The following is a 7,500-nucleotide window of genomic DNA, read 5'->3' as shown; positions in this document are numbered from 1 at the left end:
CTTGATAGGAGTCAGGAAATTCTCTGATTTACCTTGATTTTAGTACTGTCTTTGACCGTGTTAATCAAGAAGCCCTTATTTTCAAATTTTAACTGGGTGGTATAGGTTCGTCATATCTTAGCATTATTATTTGTCTTTTAAGTAATAGATTACAAAGAGAAGCTGTTGACTACAGAAAAATAATAACTTCTGTCTCTCAGTGTTACTCCATCATGTAAATGTGTGTTGTAGCTCAAGTTCAGCTGTTTACCTCCCAATTTCCATAACTCCCACCTTATCGAAAGTTATTTTTTTTTCATTTTGCCAAAAGGTCTAAATAGATTTGCTGAATGTAATTCTCTGTTCTCTAGTTTACAATTTGGATTTCGTAAAGGCCTTGGAGTATGTGATGCGCTGCTTACAATCTCCAATGCTGTACAGAAATCGCTTAATTGTGGTCAAGAAGTTCGTATGATTGGCCTTGATTTTAGTGGTGCTTTTGACCGTGTTAATCACGATGCCTGCTTTTTCAAACTCAAATAGTTGGGAGAGGGTGGGTCTTTTCTTAGCCCCATTGTTGAATCTTTAAGTAATAGATCACAAAGAATTATTCTTAATGGGCACCAAAGTTAGTATAGAAATATTATATTTGGTGTTCCTCATATACACAAGACATTTGGTTTTACCTAGAAAATAAGGTCGTTGGATGTGCATATGATGCTACTCTCTTTGCATCAATTTCATCTCCCGAATTTAGATTTGGGGTTACTGAATCCCGTTCCGTTTTCCATCTATATCTAAATTGTCTTGGTGTTGGAGATAGTTTGGTGGCCCTAGATTATACTGCTTCCAATTTATATATACAGTATCCTTCTTAATACTTGGAACTCAGAACTTTACTCGGTATTCTAGATGTGGTCTTGCTAGTGATGTGTAAAGCTGTAATACATTCTCTTTGTTTTTGTACCTAAATTATTTATTCGTAACCTATCAGGTTTTGCATTTTGTTGTCAACTTCTATGCTCTGTTTGATGAGCTTTATATCATTGCTTAAAATAATGTTGAGAACTTCTTTCTGGTTGACACTTTCTATTTCATTACCCAGCAGGGAGTAATCTTTGTGTGGGTTAAACCTATGAGCATATTTTTACATTTCCCACAGTTGGAAGGCATGTGCCATATTCTGGACCATTCCCCCCCCCCTAAATTAAATCATATCTTAAGACATATAAGCCTTCTGAGTTCATGGCGTTTATCTGTGGTTTACTATCGTCATCAAATTTGGCTATTATAATAGTTAAATCTGTCATTAATGTAAATCAGAAATAGTAATGGGTTAAGGAGGGATACTTGAAGTACTCCGCCTGTAACAGCGCCCCACACTGAAGCTTCTCGTTTGATTATAACTCTCTGCTGTCTGTTTATAAGCCAATCATCGATTCAGTCAGCTAGGTCATCAATGAGGGCTTTAATTTTACGAAAACAATTTAGGAGGGGCTTTGTCAAAAGCTTTTTTGAAAGTCTGCGTATGTGATGTCTTTTGCCCTGCTTTTGTCAACTAGGCAACACGTATTGTGGAAAAAATTACCACAGATTTATCACACAAGATCTCTGTCATCGAAAACTATGCTGGGTGTCTATCAGAAGATTACTTTTTTCTATATGTTTTACTATTCAATATACTATAATTGTTTAAGAAATATTGTAAATAGGTTAAAGACAAAGGCTCCTTACATCCGACTCTCAGCATTGATAATTAATGTATCTTGAACTCTAAAACTCCTTTAAAATCTTAGGTGTGATTCTTGATAGTAAATTTCAAAAAAAAAAAAAAAAAAAAAAAAAATCTTATCGAGAAAGTCTTAAGATTTTTCGGTAATCAATCTATTCTGAAGAAGCGTATTAATTCTTTCATTCTATCTTATCTACAGTATTGTTCTCCTATCTAGTAAAAATTAGATAGGAGAACAATACTCGATATAAGATAGAATGAAAGAATTAATACGCTTCTTCAGAATAGATTGATTACCGAAAAATCTTAAGACTTTCTCGATAAGCAATTTATTTGTGCAATTGATAAAGACAAAGACCTAATGTCCCCTGAAAGTAAATTTACTATCAAGAATCACACCTGAAGCTCAGCCTCAGCCTCATTTGTTGGAGAGAAAGTTATGGTTTATCAAATTTCTCTTTCTTGGTCTAGATATTAATCTTTAGCAACGTTGCTCAATTACTTCCTTATGAGCGTTGCATAAGTTTTCTTTTTTTTCTATATTTTTTACCCTCCTTTACATAGAGGTCATCCGGAGCCTTGCCACCCAGTTCGTTAATTCTAATCGTAATGCTTTCTCCACCACAAGACTCGATACTATACATTATTCTATAAGTTTATTCCAGCTATGACCAAGTTGTCGAATGATCTTCCAAATCAGGTAGTTGAATCGGGGGAACTTCAAAAGCACAGAATATTAGAAAATGTTTATATATTGAAATGGTGAAGAGGCTAACATAAGTCTCTTTTAATAGTTTATATATGAAAGCTGTGTTTTAATGTTGTTACTGTTCTTTATTTTATATCTCCATTATTCTCTTGTAATGTGTTTATTTCCTGAATTCCTTTCATTGTTGGAGCCCTTGTCCTTATTTATCCTGCTTTTCCAAAAAGAGTTGTAGCTTAGCTAATAATAATAATAATAATAATAATAATAATAATAATAATAATAATAATAATAATAATAATAATAATAATAATATCCGATACTGAGCGGGTGGAAGGGAACCTCCATTTTTTTTTTTTTTTAATTACATGAAGTCACAACATCCAAAAATAAGATTTACGATAGCAAAAGAACAGGATAATCAAATCCCCTTTTTAGATATTTTAATATAAAAATCAAATAACGGTATAGACACCAATATTTATAGAAAACCTTCTCACACGGGACTCGGAGTTAACTTTTTGAGTAGATGCTATGGTAATTTCAAGTTAAACACATTTAGCACAATGTTTTACCGAGCGTTTAGACTAACGTCATCTTTTGAAAATTTTCATAAAGAAATATGTTTCCTGGAGAAATTCTTTTCCAACAATGATTTCCCATCCAAAATATTCTATTAAAAACTCAGAACTTTCCTTAACAGTATATTTTGTCCTAAACCAAAGAAATTTGTTCCAAAAAAAGTTGAACTCTTCATCAAATTACCATATTTTAATGATGAAACAAACAAATATATTAAAATCAGAATACATGAAATCCCGAGTAAATACCTACCACAAATTAAAACGAATATAATATTCTGTAATTACTCCATAATAAAAAGTTTTGTTAATCATAAGCTGCAAAAGACCTTTGAATCAATGGTGGTTTACTTGTTTAACTGTCCAAATTGCCAATTAGCTTATATTGGCTCCACGAAAAAAATGCATTTTTTCTCGCTACCAAGATCACAAGGTAATTAGCAGCCAAACTGGCAGAGACTTGTCCAAACCTTTACAGTCCAGCTTACGAGACCATTGCGAAATGGATTGTAAGTGTTCGTTCTCTTTGGACAACTTTTCAATAATATACAGAGGTTGATATGAAAATTAAATAAGAATAGCAGAGTCAATTTTTATAAAATCTAAAAAGCCAAAACTTAATCAAGAAATTTCTAGTTTTCCTTTGAAGATTGCCTAATTATGCCTTTTCCCATTCTAACTTAGAATTTATTTGTTTAAAATGTTTATGTACAGCTTGCTCTTAATTGTTTTACTTTATTTTACCCAGGAACATGATTATGAACACAGAGATGTTTGAAACGTTGTTATTTGTTGGTGATGGAAACAAATTTAATAATAATAATAATAATAATAATAATAATAATAATAATAATAATAATAATAATAATAATAATAATAATAATAATTAATGATGTTCTCAGTTCATTACCTTTTTATTAAATGTGCATGATATGTGGTTTGACTTGGAAAACAAGCTGATGGCGTAAGTAGATATGCTACTCTCTTTGCATAAAATCCATCTCCTAAATGTAAATCAGTGATTGCTGAATTCCTTTATTAACCTTGATGAAGAGTGCAATAATGCTAATAAGAGGCAACCTGTAGGGTATTGATGCCGTATGATCTGAAACTAAAAGTTCTTGTGATGAAAAAAAAAAAAGAAATGTGTTCTTAATACTTTTCTATAGCGTTAAATGTCTATTGTTAAAGTTGTGATGAGAAAATTATTTTTTGTTTCCCTGGTTACCTATTATCCTCCTCATGGAACTATATAAGAAATAGAGTTGAAAGGTTTGTAAGGTGAAAATTAACCGTGAATGAGATATGGAATTGTTAATATTTACTTACGGTGAAGTTTGATTGTAGGAAGTAGTAGTTCAGTTGAATCATCATCATCTGAGGCCATCATAATTATCAATTACCTAAATTTGTATCTCAGTCACCAGAGCATGCTGAAAGATTTAGAGGACTTAGATAATCACAATTGACAAATCATATATGTAATATACTGTCCTCCGATACTAAAATTTCACTACAAGTGTAGTTAGCTTGTTTTTACCGTGATATGTAAAAGTATTCGAATAATACGCTAGATAGATATGCAATTATTTCTTTTAGAGCTAATTAATTTTAATAACTTGGCTTGACAAGACATATAAACATAAAGTAAAGGAAACTATCAAACAGTTAAATTTTGATTTATCCAGTGATCTATTTACCATGACACATCCCCCAATTTTGAAAGGTAGCTGACATAAAAAAGGAAGATTTTGTTCTCATTGTTCCTCTTTGCCTGCCGAAGAACTCATCTGAGTTTGGTTGGTCCTGCTAGGGTGCCAGAGCCCACCATCCCCCGTTTTTTCCAACAAATGAAGATTCATATGCTGAGTCCACTACTGCTGCCACATATATTCATGAAGAGCGGTAAAGCAAGAAGCCGGATCAAAGGGTATTAAGTATAAATTGCAAAGCTCTGGAATACGAATTAGTTGCAAATGGAGTATGGGTTAGCTTATATTTGCAGATGCTACACCGTTGATTAGGAATATAGGATATAGAATGTTAGGATAAATGTAACAGTTTTAATGTGAGTCTAAATCAGCCCCTAGGCCTAGATAATCATGTTTGACTCATTTTCTTACGTAACAATCATGCACAAATTGTATATTTTTATTACTGTTAAGGAAGTCATTAATATACACCCAAGACTAGAAGTAATATCATACAATTCTTGATATTGCAATAGGTTGAGAATGACTAAGAGCCCCCGAAGCGAAGTCAGTTGTAAGCGAATTTGACCACGAGTAATGCTCTGAGAGTTGACTGAAAAGAAAAATATTGAACATTCATAAATATTGATATTGATGGTGAACAATCTAAACGTTGATCCATGCCATATCTTCGGTGGAACATATACATATAAGAAAGGGATAAGAGAAGTGAAATACATTGGATTTGTTGTAGTGAAGTAAAGACTTGAACATTTACAATAGGATTATAAAAGAAATGGAGTATTTAGTGTAATGAAAAATAGATGGTTTCGAAGTATTATGTTTTAAAATCTTTTTTTAAAGGAACTTATCCAGTGTGATGTATATAGTCATTTATAAACTTTGATAAATCTATAATTTTACCTATAAGTGTTGCATCACGATTGTGAAAATCACTCCTGACGCTATTGAATTCATATTTGAAACAGTTACCCATCTATTATTAGTATACATTCAATTGATAGCCGTTATCAATCACATTTATTAGGAAAGGGTAAGTCGGAAGTTCCTTACATATTTAACCCGAAAATCTAATATTCTGATACTTCCAATAATATGATATTGTCATGGTTGCAAGAGAAATTATTTACCATAATTGACGATGGATGATATAATAATACCTAATAAATATTCTTTTTAAAAGTGCAATTGATTTATCTGGCGAAACATGTGTTATATAAATCAATAACCAAGATCGACAATATCCGTTAATTTCAGTTCGCTTACCTTTAGAGTAACGGACCTGTGAAAATTACATATCAATTACACTTAAGAAGAAAAACTTAAATATTTGTTTGGCTATTACAGATTCTCTCTCTCTCTCTCTCTCTCTCTCTCTCTCTCTCTCTCTCTCTCTCTCTCTCTCTCTCTCTCTCTCTCTCTCTCTCTCTTTTGCGTTTGTAGGAAGTAATCAGTCGATTTTTTCCTAGATGACCTCTCAAAGGGGGATTTCTCTTTTCAGCTTTAATAATATCGTAAAGTTGCTGCAGTATACCTGATTAATCAGAGCTGGAAAGGATTTATTCAAAATACTGATTACAAGATGTGTAATTGCCAATTAGGATCTCCTTCTTCATGCATAACGAAAATGCGACGTCTTAAAATGTGCAATCCTGCATTTCATCTAGGGAAGGTAATGTTTTAGCCCAAACCCCCTCTCCCACAAAGCTAGAACCAAAAAGTGTCAGGCACCGGCTGCTGATGACACTGCTTACGAGGCACAACTTCCGCATATCTCAACTGGAATTTAAGCCTCATCGGTACATGGGCAGGGTGACATAATCTTCATATTACTTTTTCCATCGACAGTAAGGCAATGATTAGTTATTAACACTGTGGTATCAAATTCAAGAATCATTGTTTAGAATATAAAGATGCAATTTTACCATTAGCATAATCATTTTAATTATTATTTCCATTGATATTATAGTGATCATTGGTATTATTCAGAAATGTCTCTGAACCTATTAATTACTGCCATAAACAATGGACATGAAATGGAATCTTATAAAGTGATGTGATAATATTGCCACGTTACTTTGATGGAACACGACCGATAGCCTTGGCAGCCCTTTTGAAGATATAAGTATTCATGGCAGTTTTCCGTCGAAAGCAAAGGAAGACTGTCCTTGATTGGTACGGCCACACACACAGAGGACCGGCGATGACGAGATGGGGTGGGATGATACATGACAGAACCACTCGAGAACTAAAAATGACGACAGCTGAAGTTTAGGGATGCCAGAAAGAAGGGTTCAACATTATTATTATTATTATTATTATTATTATTATTATTATTATTATTATTATTATTATTATTATTATTATTATTATTATTATTATTATTATTATAATCTAAAGTCTATGAATTCTAGCTAGCAGGTTTCACTATTTATTATTATTATTATTATTATTATTATTATTATTATTATTATTATTATTATTATTATTATTATTATTATTATTATTATAAGCTGAAGCCTATGAATTCTAGCTAGCAGGTTTCACTATTATTATTATTATTATTATTATTATTATTATTATTATTATTATTATTATTATTATTATTATTATTATTATTATTATAAGCTGGTCTATAAATGCTAGCAAGCAGGATTCACTATCTCTTATTATTATTATTATTATTATTATTATTATTATTATTATTATTATTATTATTATTATAAATCTTTTTATTATTATTATTATTATTATTATTATTATTATTATTATTATTATTATTATTATTAT

This window comes from Palaemon carinicauda, chromosome 36, assembly GCF_036898095.1.
Source record: "Palaemon carinicauda isolate YSFRI2023 chromosome 36, ASM3689809v2, whole genome shotgun sequence".
NCBI lineage: Eukaryota > Metazoa > Arthropoda > Malacostraca > Decapoda > Palaemonidae > Palaemon > Palaemon carinicauda.
The sequence above is the reverse complement of the archived record's forward strand: the minus strand, read 5'-3'. Positions refer to the sequence as shown.